The sequence below is a fragment of the Sturnira hondurensis genome, unplaced genomic scaffold (assembly GCF_014824575.4).
Source record: "Sturnira hondurensis isolate 20B ecotype Veracruz unplaced genomic scaffold, ASM1482457v3 Scaffold0018525, whole genome shotgun sequence".
In the NCBI taxonomy this organism is placed as follows: domain Eukaryota; kingdom Metazoa; phylum Chordata; class Mammalia; order Chiroptera; family Phyllostomidae; genus Sturnira; species Sturnira hondurensis.
The window spans coordinates 14,492,864-14,510,720 of record NW_028091156.1 but is presented as its reverse complement, the minus strand read 5'-3'; positions in this window follow the sequence as shown (position 1 = coordinate 14,510,720).

The window sequence follows — 17,857 nt, the reverse complement described above, 5'->3', positions numbered from 1 at the left end:
AAGCGCTGGGGAAGGATCCATTTCCAGGCTCACTGAGGTCATTCGCAGATTTCAGTTCCCTGAGGTTAGAGCCCTGAGGCCCCTGTTTCCTTGCTGGCTGTCTCATTCTCAGCTTTCAGAGGCTGCCCACATTCCCTGGCTCCTGGTCCCCTCCATCTTCAGAGCCAGCAGTGGTGGGTGGCATCCTTTCCCTGAGCCTCATCTCTCTGACATCCCCTCCTTGCTCCTGCCCCCGGCTGGACAAGCTCATGAGATGATGAGACCGTACACCCAGAGACTCCAGGACAGCCACCCCCTCTCACAGTTCGCAACCCTAATTCTATCTACAAAGTCCCCTGTGCCTCGGGAGGTAACATACTCACAAATTCCAGAGACTGGCGCGTGAACATCTTGGGAGCGGGGAATCTACCAGTCATAGCTTCACTCATGCAAAACGGTGTATCTACAAGGATATTCACTGTAATTGTAATAATAAGATAATGAGAACCACCTAGGTGTGAATCAGTAGGCAGTAGTTTGTAAATTAGAGTTTACACATTGGAAGAAAAAACTCTACAGATGTTAAAAAAGAAGGAGACAGCTCTAAACAAATTGAGAAGAGAAGATCGCATCCTTATATCTGGTGCACCAGGGGAAAGTATCACTGCTCCTATCTGCCTAAAGAGAGAAAGACTGTGTATCTATGTTAGGTAATGTATACATATATATATATAATCTGCTATATATGTGCATGTGTGTATGTAAACGTATAATGGCCTTGGAACTTTTTTTGTTTGTTAGTTTGTTTTTAAGATTTTATTTATTTATCTTTAGAGGGAAAGGAAAGGAGAGAAAGAGAGAAATATCCATGTATGGTTGCCTCTCGTGAGTCCCCTGCTGGGAACTGGCCCGCAACCCAGGCATGTGCCCTGACTGGGAATTGAACCACGATCATCTGGTTCGCAGGCCCACGCTCAATCCACTGAGCTACACCAGCCAGGGCTCAGCCTTGGAACTTTTGTGTTGAAAAGATATGCAAGGAACTGTTGACAGGAGCAGCCTGGAGAGCGTGGAGTGGGAAGCAGGGGGGCCAGGGCTGACAGGTTCCCAGGGTGAAGGGTGCTGAGCTGGGTGGAGGGTCCCAACTCGGCCCCTTGCCATCCAAGTGAGTCTGAGAAGCTAATCTATCTGTACTTTAATCTCTTAATCTGTTCATTTGTAAACCTTAATCTCTCTGTGCCTCACTGCCTTCTCTGTCAGTGGGGCCCCCTCTCCCTCTTGTTGTGAGGACAAAATGAATTAATATATGTGCAGGTTTAGAGGAGGGCCCAGCACAGAGCAAATGCCACAGAAGGGTTTGCTGTGGTGGCCTGTTCAAAAACAAGCAGCCAATCGTCTGGGGGTGGGTAGGGGGGCGCCACATGGCTGTACCCAGCTAACTCCTGTGTGGAACTTCTGGGCCCTCCCAGCTGGTGCACCAGAGCAAGCCCAGAGAGGGCAGTGACCCACCTCAGTCGCTCTGGGACAACGGGCCATGGTGGGCCAGGCCAAGCAAGGTCTCTTGGCATTGGGTCTGGTGGCTTGTCCTCACCCCATCAGTGGCAAGGGCAGGCACAGGGAGTCGCCGACCTCTGCTCTGTCGTTTCTCGTTGACGAGGGCTTCCATGGTGCTGCAGTAGCCATAGTAACAGTTTTTAGGACAGGACAGGTCCACCAGGGTCTCTTTTCTGCCTTTCCCTCCTGTACGCCCCTGGAAAGTATCCAGACCTCAGGAGTGTGGGCCAGGCCTGCGGGCAGCGGAACCCAAACCTCACGCCATCTCCTGTTCTGCAGCTGGGACGTGGGAGAACGAACGCACTCAGCAGTTTTCCTGACAGAGCTGGAGTCACGTGGGTTACGCGTTGTTTTAGGAAGCTCTGAGAAGCAACACAGGAACCTTTTCAGCAGGGGTTAGAACCGGCTGCCAACACCAGTCTGGGCCATAATTCCTTTCAGGCGAAAATTCAGACATTCCCATGATTACTCAAAGGGAAAATCAGGGGAGAGGAAATAGGGAATTTGTCCTAAATCGTTCACTTGGAGCAGCTGCCTCGGCCTTGGCAACCCAGCCTCAGCCCCATTCCTGCCAAAGGGAAAACAGGAAATCGTGGGTTGAAAATTCTCTCTCCCCCGTCTCTCTTTCTCCTGATCCCTTAGTTTTTCTTCTAAAGGTCAAGCATGTCGGCCAAGCCATCTCAAGAAATACCTGCCTTCCACTCCGAAGCTGAAATAGAATTGCCAAGAAGGAGCCCATCGAGTCTGGTGACGAGCCTGGCCCGACGCCCACCGCATGGGGAGGTCATCACAGTGTTGGCAGGAGCGAATGCTACCACCGGGCTTACCTGGTTTCTGCCCCGTGCCTCCTCTGTCTTCTGACCACAGGCTGCATTTCAGCCCCACGGTGAACCGTGTATCTCGGCCCCTCGGGGGCGGTGAGAATGTGCGCAGACACGGGTGACGGCGCACTCTTCCAGCTGAGACACAGAGGACAGGGGTCTCTTAGTTAAATTCTAATGACGCGCAGGTAATGATCATACATACTTGCCAACGTGGGGCTTTTGTGGTGCTACCAGCATGGAGTGGGAATCTGCCAGGAGGTGCCGAGGCCCAGGTCCTGGGGAGCCATGTTGAGCAGAAGAGAATCTCCGTGTCCGTATCTTAATTCCTCCTTGGTGAAACCTGCATTCGAGAGCCAGGAAATGGCCTGGATGGACCCCACCCCTCCCTTCCGGGTTGCTCACCGAATGGGATGCAGTCTTTGCACACAGGCTCGGCCTGGCTTCACTGGAGCCAGAGGTGAAACCCGAAACCTCACGTCACAACTGCCCAGTTCATTGTCTACAATCGCCACGAAGGGGAAGCAGCCCAAGTGTCCATCAGCAGACCAGTGGCTAAAACAACTGGGACACCTCACAGTGGAATACTACTTGGCCATAAAAAAGAAGAAAATTTACCCTTTGCAACAGTGTGGATGGACCTGGAGAACATCATGCTAAGTGAACTAAGCCAGTCAGAGAAAGACAAATACCGTATGATTTCGCTCATATGTGGAATCTAATGAATAAGCTGAACTAACAAGCAAAGTAGAGGCAGACTCACAGATGGTGAGTAGATGACAGCTAAGGGGTGGATGAGGTTAGGGGGTGGAAGGATCACACAAGAAAGAGGAAGGACTCATGGGCATGGGCAACAGGGTGGTGATTACAGGGGGAGGGGTGGGTGGAAGTGGAAGAGGGTATGGGGGATAAATGGTAATGGAAAAAAATAAAACAAACAGAAAAAAATGCCCCGGTTCAGATGTTCGTCTACCCACTTAAAACCCCCCTCTGAATGAACATGACTCCAAGAAAGAGCCTTGGCCGGTGTGAAACAGCAAATATTCTGTCCTGGAGCTCTCTGCTAACAAAATTGTGCTCCCAGGTCCTTCGAAAATGCCTTCCCTCGTCCTGACCCCGGGTGGGTTGGGCATCTGTCCCTCAAAGCCGAGGGTTGCCAGTTCAATTCCCAGTCAGGGCACCTGCTTGGGTTGCAGGCTCAGTCCCTGGACAAGATGTGTGCGAGAGGAAACTCTGTCTCCTTCTCCCTCCCTTCCCCCTCTCTAAAAATAAATAAATAAAATGCCTCCCCTCAAGGCAACCCTTTCTGAGCCCTTGTCTGTGAGGTTTTGGATGGGCCCCATGTGGTTCTGCGCAATGAACTTGTAATGAACTTGTATTAGCAGCAGCCGCCATCATGCACTCCTGGAGAGCTGTCTGGGGAGATGTGGCCAGTGTGATGCCTGCACCCTCTGGGCCACACCCAGCCCTGCCACCAGGTTTTATTGGAAGTTTCTAAATAGGGCAAGATCAGCCCTGGCTGGAGTAGCTCAGTGGATTGAGCATGGGTGTTGAACCAAAGGGTTGCCGGTTTGATTCCCAGTCAGGGCACATGCCTAGGTGCCCAGTGGGGGTGGGGTGGGAGACGGTGTGAAAGGCAACCACACATTGCTACTTCTCTCCCTCTCATTCCCTTTCTCTTCTCCTCTGTCTATAAATAAGTAAAATCTTTAAAAATAACAATCAATAGGGCAAGATCAGTTCAGTTTGCTGATTGAGTTCTGTTTGCTGAGCCAGCCCCACCCTGTCCAAAGAAAGCTCCGGAGGAGGGTGACAGGGGTGGCATGGGAGAGCTGGGCACTCATGTTGAAGCCACCTCTGTAAAGCCAGCACAATGGTTTTGCTTAAAGAATCTCCTTATTTAGACGACAGGGCATTGAGGAAAGAATTCAAGCTCCCAAGGGCTTTGATGTAGCTGCTGCGGCCCCCTGCCCAAGGTTAGGGGCCTGGTCCCAGGCTCCAGCACTTCCCTGAAAGCCCCAAGCCCCAGAGAGCCCCCTACTTCTTCCTCCCCCCTCCCCCAGAGATGTGCAACCCTGTGGGGTGGGGGTGGGGCTGCTAAGGGGAGTTGCCAGACCCCCAGCCAAGGTGTGTGTGAGCGTGTGTGTACGTTTTCACTTCATTCTATTTTATTTGCCTTACCGCATCCTGCAAAAGTAATCCACACCCATGGCAAAAGTTAAATTATTTACAAGGTTGTCAAGTAAAAAGTAAATAAAACATACCTCTTTCACCCAAACCTTTATTCCCTCTCTCTAGAAGTAACTTTGTTTTACCATTTCCCCTGATTCTCAGTGTTCTATGTGCATGGAATACTGAGTGGATGCTAACCCCACGTCCTGCTTGAAAAAAAAAATAAATAAAATAGCAGCTCGCCAGGACTGCTCCCTATCAGCGTGTGCAGACCTAGTTCCTTTCCAGCAGGTGGATGATAATAACCCGCTGGGTGGCTGTATCCTGAGTGCGTGACAGTCTCCGGTCGGTGGACATCCGGCTCGTTTCCAGATCTCAGTACTATAAACGAGGCTGCGAGGCCCATTCTCACACACGTGCGTGCTGCTTGCATCCTCAAACGTATCTGTAGGATAAAATCCTTGATGCTGCTTCATGAAAACCACGTTTATGTAAAATTTTGACACTCACTTCACATTTTGACAGGTGGCCAAAGTGCTCTCCAAACACGTTACATCAACTCTCCTTCCCACCCACAGGGAGCAAATGCAGGTGCTTCTTCACACCCCGAGCGAAGAACGGTCCGTGTTGTCCTCGTTGCCGATTTTCTGTGTAAAAACGACATCTCGTCGCTTCAACTCTGCAGTGGTGGGATGAACATCCTACCCCGAACGATGGGGCATCGTTCGAACACACAGCCTTTGTCTACACGTCCACTTTTTCTTCACTGGCTTAGGAGTCCTCTGTGCTGCACAAGGGTGTTGACGAGTCGATCCCCAGTGTGAGTCCTTCTGGCAGGCTCTCCCCAACCCTGCTTATCATCCGAACCCCCTGGGCGGCGACCCAAGGACACCTTCCTGGGCCCCGCCCCACAAGGCCCGGTCCAGTGCGTCTGGGTGGGACCCAAATGTCCGAAGGGCTTTTTTAAAGCTCCTGAGGGGATGCTGATGACCAGATTCCTCGGGATCTGGCTTCAAGGCCATGGGATTTACTCCATTTATTTCTCTTTCGTAGTGAGCAGGTTCCCATCTCCTTAAGACAAGGGGTGAGAGCCTTGAGGTTTCTTGTTCCTATTTCCGTCACTGGGGGCCCTTCCAGGTGCCTTCTCACGAAGGCACGGGGACGAGAGAATGAGACTGAAGTCAGGGCTGGGTTGAGCACAGGGGCCCCAGATTCACAGGAGACCTAACACGCTCAAGGAGACCACTACCCGAAGGCAGGGGTCATTGAGAGCACCTCACCTCCCAGTGCCAGCATCTCCTGGGCAGGCTGCTCTAGGGGACACTGACCCCTGCCTGCCCCACGCACTTCCAGGGGAGAAGTAACCAACCGCTTGCTTTGGGTAGAACTGGGGTGTGGCACACCTGTCTTCTTTGGTGAGCTGGTTTCTTTAAGGCACGGGTTGCTTGCCCTGGTCCTGGGTCGGGAAAGACTGACTCATCCTCTGTACTTTGGCTGGCTTGAGCTTCTTCCCATTCCCCACCCAGAGCCAAGGTCAGCCGTCCAAGGTAAGATCACAGTGTTGTGGGGGCTGGGAGCAAAGCCTGCTTCCCTCAGGGAAACGGGAATCTCTCTTCCTGGGTGTCTGTCATTATCCTCTGGTTTCACACCCCGCTCCTGAGGGTGTGAGTTGTAAGCACGGATCCAGTTCGGCTGTTTGTAACTCCTGGAGGCCCTGTTTGGGTGGAAGTTAACTGCCAACCTAGTCTGTTATCAAGTCCACAGGTAGGTGTCGGTTCCCAGGCCTCACCTGAGCAGGACAGCGGTGCCCCACTCCTCCCCCTGCTCTCCGCACTTGGCTCAGCCCAGCAGGACCCGGACAGGGAGGGCCATTCCCAGAGTGGCCAGGGAGTCCGAGGGGAGGCGCTCCCAGCCTCAAAGGCTGTTCACAGTCATTGTCTATGACTTAGACAGATTAGACTTTGACGAGTTGGGTACTTCTGATATTGCACAATCATCCCGCTTCACGGTCCAAGTGACGCCAGGCAAGCACAGCCGATTTTATGCCAAGGAACAGGAAGAAAACCAATCAAGCTGAAGTTCATAAATAAAACTGATTTATACATTGTAAAATCCACTTTTTGGAAAGTCTGGCATTAAAACAAATTTATGACTGGCCGCAGCCCACAAAATCTGTTTCTTACTTTCCCTCCACAGGGTTTGATCTAAACACACTTCTCCCCGAACCTTTCCAAATGCTACCTTCTAACAGCGCTCCAACTCACCAAGACCCTCGCAGCCCTCTGGGTCCCTGACGAATTAGAATGTCGCGTTTTCACAAAGCCGGGAAGTACTGGGCTGACTGCAAGCCACCCTCCCTTCTCAACTTGACCCCTGAGGACTCTCTCCCTTGCACTAACCTTCACAAATTGTCCCTTTAAGAGGAGGCCATGGATGGTTGCTCGTGGCGTCCTTATTCTTTTTGCTTTTTAAGCTGCTTCAGATGAGGAAATAGAAAGTCTAGCCTGTAAGATAGTGAAGGCAGGGATGGAAGTAAAGGTCCTTACACCTGTCCTCGGGGTAGCTCTGGTCCCTTCAGCTGATTACTCTCCACCTGTAAGCGTGAGGATGAAGCTTTGCTTACCCTTGCCCTCCCTTCCGACATTTCTTACTCCACCCCACCCCCAGACCTACCCTGCTCCATTTTTCTTCTCTGCATTTATCATCCAGCTACATACTGAATGTTTTCCTTATTTATAACCTTCACAAGGGCAGGCTTTGGAATCTGTATTATTCCCCACTATCTTACCAGCATCTGAAACAATTACCAGCACATCAGACGTGCGCAATAAATATTTGTTGAGCGAATGAATGGGGAGAATCCTGCGCAAGCTCTGTGTCTGGTTTCCATGGAGTGTCTCTGTCCATTTACTCCTTTGTCGACAGTGTCCCTTCGCCACCACCCTTTCTGGCTGCCCACTCCTTCCTCTGGGTTCCGTGTCCTTGTCCCTGAGACGTACACTGATCCGCTCTTTTCGGTGAGGTCTGACAGGAGAAAATTGTTTTGATCCTTGTCTATCGGAGAATACCTTTGTTTCTTCCTGAATCTGGGCCAATATGTATCATTGATGTCGATTTCTAGGATATCAGTTATTTTCTCTTAGTACTTTACAATGAAATTTCAACACATTCTGTTTTGTTGCTTCTGAGAATTGTATGTACTCTCTGTCTAATCACATTTACTTGTTCTGCCATCTGTCTTGAATTTCCTGGGGCTGTTTTTTAAGCTCTTTGGTATTCTGTAGGTTCACGGTGAGTCAACACTCGGATTTACTTTTCTTGATCTTGCTTGGGACTCATGGCTCTTCGTGAGCCGGAAGATGGGTGTCTTCAATCAGTTGTAGAAAACTCTCAGCCATTTTCTTTTCGGTATTAATCTTCCCCTATTCTGTCTTGGAAGTCCTATCAGCTACTGCTGACTCCCGTTATTTGCTGTGATATGTTCTATAAAGGCAACACACTGACCAGCAAAGGCTGAACCATTGCCCCGAGCAGAAGTACAAGGTTAGGTTCTTCACACCCGTGGTCACAACATTTTCATTGACTCAGTACTATATCACTTTGTTCTACGTGTGTGCGTTTAAGAACACTCACTAAAAAGTAGCGTGAATTCACGTGCATTGACATCACAACCAGCAGTTCTATAACCCGTGCCTGTGTTTTTTCTGTAAGGCACGTTACTGCTTTCTCAGGCTCAGGAACGCAAGACAGCACTTCAGCACCATGTTTGAGGACCATTTTGTTGTATTTACTTTTTATCCACACCGAGGACTTGCTCACTGGTTCTAGAGAGGGGGGAAAGGAGGGAGAGAAACATCATGTGACAGAGACTCACCCCTAACTGAGCCCGAACCCACAAGCCAGGTGTGTGCCCCGACTGGGAATCCCACCCTTTGGTTTATGGGAGCAATTTGGTTCATGCTCCAACCAGCTGACCACAGAGGCCAGGGCTGGGGACCGTTTAAACAGCGAAATCAGCCACACGAAGAACTTAAATGTGAAAAATGTACCCCAGGGCCGGCTGTGGAAAGGACACAGTGGTCTCTAGTGTGGAGCTGACCCTGGGAAGCTAGTCACCTTGGGCTGCCTCAGTGGGGAATGTGCACATAGGGCAGCCCCAAACTTTTCCTCACTCCTATGTCTCTGCAAAGGACCGTGATTTGTGGATGGCATATTAGCAAATCCGGAATCCACTCGTAGTGAGGATCAATTGTAGGTATTTAGCTTTGCCTCTGGGGGCGGGGTGGGGGGGTGTCTCCTTACTGTCTCAAAAGCTTAATTATGCATTTCAAAAACCAATTGTACTATTTTGACCATTCTTTCTATGTGTTCTGTAACCAGGAAAGTGAGCAGGCTGTCGAATCCAGCGTCTTGCCCGAAAAGGAAGTTCTTGCTGTTGAAAGGAAGCAAACTTGACTACCGAAGATGCGTCTGTCTTTCTGGCCTAAGGATTCTTTCAGGCCGACTACTTTCAGGAAACAAAATTTCCAGGAAGAACCTTTGACCTTCCCCCTCACTGCCTCAAAGAATTCGGATAGAGGACCTGCTGCAGGAGTAAAGCTACCATCACAGACACCTATAGCATAGTGAGAACCGGGTGCGATAGATGGGGCGGGGGGGGGGCGGGAATTCAGCGAGGCCTGTTTGACAGAAGTCGCCCCTGTGACTCAGGGTTTCTGAATGGTCCAGCACACATTTGTTTTCCAAACATTAACTCCCTTCACCTCTCTGTGAATGGCCTGCCTCACTTCCCCTTGCAGTGTCTGACCCCTGCCTCCTTCTCCTTAGTCCAGAGTGACAGTGACACTGTCTTTGAAATCTCTCATCTTCATGCAGATTCCCTGTATGTGTTATTCTTTTTTTCTTCTGTTAACCTTCTGTCTTACATCGTGTTAATTACTCGACGAGCCAAAAGAACCAAAGGAGGGCAGGGGAAAATTTTTTCTCCCCTCCACTATGACAACTAAGTCGTGAATGAAATGAAACAAGTTTCCAGGTGGGAGCAGCTTGGTTTTACTGTGCGTGTGTTTCTGAATGAGCAGCACAGGCAGCGCCTCACAAAGTGGGCCGGCCAGGAAAATAATTCCGGGAACTCTAGTCATTCACCTCTAGAAACCGCCTCCATCCACTGAATCATGTGTGAATCCACCCAGCGCAGCTTCGACGGCATGTCGGGCACTGAGCTAATAACTAGGACACAGAGGACGAAAGGAAATGCTCTGTGTCCTCCGGGTCCTTACAGCCTGGCTGTGAAGACAAAAGTGAGCAAAGTCATTGGCGGAGCACACGGCCTGACCAGCTCACTCTGGGAGGCTGAGGAAGACTTTGCGGCATTTGAACTTGGTATTGCACACCTGGTGTTCAGCAAGAGCTTGTACCAGGCACTGCACGGGGGACGCGATGTGGAATCAGGCAGGCAGGGTCTCTGCCTGGAAGGTGCTCTGTCTAGCAGGGGACCAGCAGGCATGACACGCTTAGGACGTACTGGATCAGAACTATCTTCAGCTCCCTTAGTTCCAACATCTCCTGGAACTTCTGGGGGCTGACCAGGCCACCACCCTGGGGACGCCAGCTCTCTCCTTTGCCTGCCAACCTGTCACGTGCTGTGCGCTAACTCCTTCTCTCGTAACTTCCAGACTTGGGCTACAATGCACCACACTGGTTTTAACATCTGGCTTCCAGGTGGTCAGACACTGCAGCCCAAGAGCGTGGAGGAGCTCTGACTTGGGGGGGGGATGAGAGCAGGGGAGAGCCAGGCCCTCTCCTTCCTGTGCCTGCTCCCAGGCAGCTGCTCCGTGCTGTCTGTGGGCCTCGTGCGTTATGGGGCCCGGCGGGTCCTCCTCCTGAGAAACCAGCGGCCTCTCCTTGAAATGCCCCATGGGCGCGTGGCAACCTCTCCCGCTCCGCCTGCCTCCCTTCCCTCCCACTCCCATCGCCTCCAGCTCCTACCTCCAAGGTAAATATTCCCACGAAACCTTTGCCTCGTTCTGTTTTCTAGGGAACCACAGCTAAGACTGTAGTTCTAATTTGTCCTGGATTCTTTGAAAGAAATGAAAGGAAAGGCCTTCTCCAAGAAGGTGGTCTTTAGGCTGAGCCTTGAAGGAAGGGAGGGGAGCTAGGAGTAGTAAGGGTATATTAATCCTTTTTTAAAAATAAATTTCTGGAAAATAAATAAATAAATAAATTTCTGTATTAGGTGATATTCTGACATCTGGGCCCCTGCTGAACCTGGAGGGACCACCCCTCCCAAGGTTCACCAGTTCCTAGAGAGAGTAAACAACTCACCTGTGAGAATACCTTCCATGTGCCAACTGGCCAATCCAGAGCCCACACCCCAGTCACCTCCCCTCTGGGGCTCTCCCACTCTGGGCCACTGTCCAACCACCTAAGCACCAGGAGCAGAGACCAGACCACCAGGGACAGCCCCTGCACCTGGAGTCCTGACATTACTCAGAGGTGGCTCTGGGAAGAAGGCAGCAGAGGAGTGATGAAGGCCGGACATCCTGACGAGAAGGTTCTAGAGAAACTCAGAAGGTGGTGTGGTGCCAACGCCCTTCCATCTCGGAAGCCAGGTGAGGGCAGGAGGGACAGGGTGCAGAGGGATGGCCCAATGACAGACTACACGTCACTCAGCATGTGAAAGGGGGAAACTGGGATCAAAGCTGGAGAGGAAGCCAGAGCTGGAACCACCCCTCCCCCCACCCCCGATGCTCATCTCCACCAAATGCTTGTGCCATGTAGCTGCCTGGGGTTTTCAGTTCAGTGTCAGGGCCAGGGACGTCCACGCTTCAGCGCTTTAGTGTTTCAGCTACACCTGGGTGGTACTGCTCTGAAATTTGGGGTTAATAAGACTGAAGATTCGGCTGTGTCCTGTAGGGGGTCACTGCTTTTCTCTATAGAGGCAGGAAGATCAGGTGTGACACGGTCCTGGAGTTTAAGGGTGGCAGGACATCAGGGGGAGGTGACAGACTCCCTGGGCCCCATCCTCATCCTCACCCAGCCAACAAGCATTTCCTGGGGGCGGGGCAAAGTTAGAGGCTGTGGGTGGGGGTCATAGCAAAGGGACAGGCCAGTGCTTTCAGAATTCCAGAGCAGGCTGTTCCTTGGCAGATGCCTGCCCACCCCCCCCACCCCCCCGCTAAGAGCCCGCTTCCATTCCTCCTTCTATCACCCACCTGCCAGGTGAGGACCACGGCTCCACTCCCAACACCTTCCATTTACGAGCGAGTCAGCTGAGACCTGGGAAGATGAGGTGACTTCCCACAGTCATAGACCGGCCAATAGGAAAGCAGCAGTCAAGTTCAGGGCTCCCCGGCTCCCTGCCAACCTCTGGCCATCCCTACAAGCAGACCAGTTCAACCAGCAGGGGCCCTCCCTGCTTCTCCTCAGCAGTCCAGGTGGAGGGTGAGGAATCCTAAGGACTTGGCTGGACCCCTCTTACTTCAAACCCGAGAAAGCACTGGAAACGAGCGTGTGGAAGCCTCTGGGCCGCCGTCACTGACTCCCTGGCCGGGGAGGACTCACTAGCCCAGCTGGGCTGATGGGAGCTGTCCCTCGGGGCCCGGAGTTTTGCCTTGACGACAAAGTGGGCTTCTTGTGCAGAAAGATGCGTTTTGTTTCCCGGAATCATCTGCATCCTAGGAAGCTTTGCATAGTCAGAGGCTTCAGGGAGCTGGGACCAGAACCTCCACCTCGTAAAGGACTCGGGGGCCATAAACCAGGCCCCATACACGAGCCAGCCCTGTGCTTTTGTAATTCAGCTCCTGGGACTCCAAGAAGGGCCTCTAATCTGGGCCCTCTGCTGCTCAAACACCTCCTGACCTACACCCTGAATACAGCCCTGTCCATGACAGGAGCACCACCAAAACAGACTCATCCATTCTCCTTGCTGCAGTCTTCAAGGGCACCGACTCTGCGCCTGCAGAATCAAGGCCACACGTTCATTAACACCCCCTCGTCTGCCGCAGCCTTCCTGCTCGCACGTACTCACTGGCTCACACTCTCTCGCTCTCTCCCTCCCTCCCTCTCCTTCAAAGGCTTCAGGTGAGCACTGCACACTCCTGCCTCAAGGCATTTGGTCCTCTGCTTGATACAGATCAAACACACAACAGACATTTGTGGAGCAAATAATTTTTTAAATGAATGAATGAATCCTGTGATTCTGTCTGCCTTGAAGAGCTCCTTCCTGACTCGCCTCGGACTTGACCTCATTCTCAGGACTCATCCAACACCTGCTACCCAAATGCATCCCTTGACCTCTTTCTGGCGTAGCTCTGCACACCGCCGAGTGTGTCCTTGCGTGTCCTTGTGTTCCCTGTGCCCTGCTAGCATGAGGTTTCCTATGCAAGGTGTTTGATGAGTTATATTGTGGTAGACGACAGGCCAGGTACAGCAAGTCAGCGGGACAGAAAGCACCCGGTGCTCTCTGGGCAAAACTGGGGACGCAAGGACCTCGCCTCCCCCAGCGTGTGGCTGGTGACCCCCTGACCCCATGACTTTCACATTGCTGGTCATGTGACTCGGACCCTGCCCTGACCTCTTCTCCCTAGGCATGTTGCTAGTCATGTGGCAGAGAAAGGACAACGGGGCCTTGTGGGACTCCCATAGGGGCCCTCACACGACCACCCCCTTATCCATTAAGCCCTAGAGATGACATCCAGGCCTCGGCTGTGTTTCAGCTCCAGGCCCAGAAAAGAAGCCGAACCAGACTAGTGAGCCATGGCTGACCTCATGACCAGCTGCCCTGATCAATGACCCCCTGCCCTGGCACTGGCCAGTCAGCGGAGACCACGACCATGAAAGGACACACCTGCAACGCTGACAAATATTCCTGCCCCTGGGACCTCCCATAAAATCCCCGTTCTCCGTCTTGGGAGCACACCCATGCCTGTTCCCTCCTACCCCACTCTTCTTCCCCCCCAGGTGCCTTGTCCTCGCCTCTCTCTGTCTCCTAGGCTCCACCGGCCCTTCCTTTTCCTCTGTAACTTGCATCCTGAGCCTACTTCTCCCACCACTGACTTCTTCTACCTCTGTGACTTTCTAAGTAAACTTTCTCTTATCGTCTGAGTCTTGGCTCCGAATTCTTTCTTAGCCAGAAGGCAAGTACCGGGGTTGCTGGACTGAGGTCTAACCTCCAGGGCTGTTCTCACCGGCCACGAATGGAACAACTGCTTTCCCAACTGTTCACTGTATAACCAGTCTCGTTTCAGAAAAATGAGCCGGCGCCGTGCAGTGCTTCACCACTTGCTGCCTGCTGGGGCGTGTGCTGCCCCCAACAGTTCTTATCACAACCATGATGCGTAGGGACTGGGTCCCCATTGGTCACACGGGAAAACTGAGGCTCCCACAAGGAGTCACAGATGAAGAAACAGACTTTCCAGATGCAGAATTCACTGCTCCTCCCACCGGACCAGGACTGACGGTCAGATTCTGCCTGTTGGGAGCAGATGGTGACCCTGGCCTGTTCTCAGTGGCCCTGCCAGGGTTCCAATGGCAGATGGTGACCCTGGCCTGTTCTCAGTGGCCCTGCTAGGGTTCCAGTGGCTTTCCTGGTCTGCCTGAGCCAACGGTTTCTGGCAAAGGACACCTCCTCGTCACCCCCAAACCAGGATATCTCCAGCACATTCTTGATGTGCCCCTCCAAGGCTTTGCTCCCAGCAGGGAGCGATTATTAAACACTTCGAAACTATTCATCATTCTGGTAAACGTATGTTTTTTTTTTCTTATTGGGACATAATGCAGAGAGTGGAAATCCTGGATTTCCATACTGAGTTGATTGCTTCACCTGATTAAGTTTTAAATTAGATTAATTTTGCCCGAGTCAGATGGAAGGCAGAAATAAATTGACTGGCTGATGCATGGATGTGCTTAGAAGTTCAGACTTGACAACAGCTGGGTGAAGGGAAAATGAAATAAAAGGACGGGAAAACGGTGTTGATTATATTGGCAGTAGTGGAGTCGCTGACAAAACAGGGCTCCCGGTCATGTTTACCTAGGGCCGTCCTGGGCCACGGGGAAGTGGGATCAGTGAGCTGAGGAAGCCTGGCGAGCCCAGAACCTGGGTGCCCGAGCAGGGCTCTCTCTTTCAGACAAGCCCTCCATTTGATGGTTCAGGACATTTAAATGCCAGTGCCTCCAGGACTGATAACACCTGGAGTGTCATCAGCAGTCTCTGTTTTTCCCTGAAAGGCTTGTGTGTGCGGTTGCGGGAGGGGGTGCTGTGCGGGGGGTGGGGACATAGATCCCAGAGAAGAACCTGAGCTTCGTACACCCAGGGAGGTGCACACCAGTTCTCGGGGTGCTCAGCTTGCACCCTGGAAAGTTTAAGAACAAGGCCCCAATTAAGTTTAATGGTTTTTCCGGTCAAGCTTTTCCTTTTATGTGGGGTGAAGGGTGGATGTCATCTCGTGGTTACTTTTCTTCCAAAAGTACTTTCAAGAACTTGGCTTCTTGGGTGGGTACTGACCCAGTGGGGGTGTCTTCATGTACAAGTCTCAGCGTGGGGAAAGCCTACATTTTTAGAAGGTTTCAGGGTTATTCACCCCATTCTGCTTAACCATCTGTGGTTCCAAAGGGCCCCCAGACTGGGATGGGGAGCAGGGGAGAAAGCCTGGTTCCTCCCTGTCCAGGGTGTCCCGGGGTGGGGGGCGGGGAAGGGGGGCTGAACACCCTGCTGGCAAGTGGACTGAGGGGAGGACAGTTTCCTAGGAACTTCCAGGTGCCCCAAACCTGGGTCTGTAAACCTGGGTTTCAGGGTTCAGAAGCCTGTGCCCCCAAATGGGCTCATCTTTTATCTCATCTCATATGGTTCTCTCTCAGTCACCCTCACACCACAGTAATTTACGGAAATCTTGACCGTGACATTTTGACCAATAGAAGAAACAGAACTCAGTCCTCCAAGGCCACTGCAAGGCCAACCCCCACGCCACCCTGGTCAGCTTACGCTGTGCTCACAGTTTACCCTGATGAGCAAGGCCACCCAGGAGCATGGCCTTCTTTCTTGCTCAGGAGTGTTCAGCCCCCTTTTCTGTTTGCTCACTTCCTGCTGTGCATCTCAGTTCCCCCGATGTGACGGCACCCGGCCAGAACAAGTGTCACCTCACAGCTCGCAGATTTCCAGTTGTGCAGGGGTGCCCCTCTGACCCCGCCCCCAGAAAGCGCCTGCTTTTTCATAGCGCATGGGGCCACCTGTAATCCAGAAAATCCTAAAACAACCGCCAGGGAAGCCTAAGGTGTTTCATGAGCCAGATTGTTCCCTGGGTGTCATTGAGATAAAATTGGCTTATAACATCATATTCGTCCAAGGGGCATGACACATGATTTGATATCAGCATGTAACGTGAAGTGACCACCACAATGAGTTCAGTTTCATCACAACATATAATAGTCGTTGCAATGGAAAGTATTACGATCTACTTTCCTAGCAACTTTCAAATACGCAACACAGTGTCCTTCACCACCGTCGTGGAGTCTTTGGGCTATGAAGTTATATCCTCAAAACTTGCTTCTCTTATAACTTGGAAGGTTTTACTTGTTAACCACCTTCACCTACACCCCCGCCCCCCCACTCCCCGCTGCACACCCACAGGCAGCCCTCAAACTGTTCTCTGCATCTATGGGTTCTGTAGCTTAAAGATTTCATACATCACAGAGGATTTGTCTCTCTCTGTCTGACTTACTTCACGTATAATGCCCTCGAGGTCCATCCAGCTTGTTGCAAATGACAAGATGTCATTCTTTCTCAGGGCTGAAGAATCTTGTATACATACAACATTTTTATCCATTCATCTGCAGATGGGCACTTCGGTGGTTTCCATGTCTTGGCTAATGTAAATGAGCACACAATAAGCATGGGGGTGAAGGTATCTTTTCAAGATGATGGTTTTGTTTTCTTCCCACAAGAGGAGTTGCCGGATCATATGGACGCTCTGTCTTTAATATGCCGAGGAACCCCTCACTACTGTATTTTTCACAGTGGCTGGTGCCGATTTAAATCCCCACCACCAGGGCACGAGGGTTCCCTTCTTCCTCCACATTTGCACCAGCGCTTGTTATTACTTGCCTTTTTGATAATAGCTATTCCGACAGGTGTGAGGTGGTCTCTCAGTGAGGTTTTGATGTGCGTTTCCCTGGCAACTAGTGATGTTGAACACCTTTTCCCGTACCTATTGGTCATTCGTATGTCTGCTTCAGAGGACATGATGCCTAAATGCTCACAGTGGATTATTAACAGAAGCAGGTTATGGGACAGTGTAGTAGTATGATCTCATAAACACATGTAAATCTGTGTACATATCCACAAAAACCCCTGAAAATCGATAAAACAACATTAACAGTAATTCACCTATGGAATTACAGGTAATTTTAGTTTTCTTCTTTTTATAGCCTTGATTTTTAAATATTCAGAGGAAGTATTTATTACTTTTTAAATTTAAAAGTGTATGTATTTAATATGTCTTAAAACCTCGGATAGGTAGCTTTAATTGGGGCATTTTTAGCAACAGTAACATTCTCACAAGAGGGAAAGCAATTCTGAAGCGCAGATCAGTGTGGAGGTCATCGGGTGCCTCGTTTCGCTTTTATCTTGTTGTCATGCCGCTTGCTTTGCTTTTAGAATAAGAATTCAGACTTTGAAATAAGGTAAGTCAAATGCAAAACTGTAGTCTTTTTCTTTGTTTGACTTTGTGGGAACTGGGGCTTTCATCCTGGTCAGCTGGGGAGAAGATGAGCATTTCTAATCAGTGCTGGGGTGAAGAGACTTCACAGCAAGGTGAAGTCCAAGGTGGCGAAGAGGCGTTACTTTGCGTCCATGAGAAAAGCAGAAGATGCCAGTTTCATCTCACTGCTGGCTTCTCTGTGTCACGGAATTCTAGCATCACAGCAGGAAAAGCATTAAATTATTAAAGTCTGTGCTTAAGAAGCTGAGGAGAGGTATTTTGTGAGCACCGCTGTGACTATTAAATCCATTTTACTGTGGACTGAGATTTTCTTTTCTTAAATTCATAGTGACACGCTCCTTTGACTCATGGAGGATAGCAGGCATGTTGCTTTAGGAGGTCGTTCCCTGGTTTCAAAAGCTCCCTGGAACCGCAAGGAGAATGAACAGCAAAAAGAGTCTGGGCAGTCTGGAAAATGGTCCCCGTGGGCGGGTTGCCTCACAGTTAGCCTTGCGAAGGTGCTCACTGGCTCAGCCTCAGAAGGGATGGAGTTGTTGTCATGGTGATTTACAGAGTTGCCTGTGAGGAGGCAGGGAGTGTGGGGGTTGGGTTTCACGAGAAGTAAATGCTCTCGTG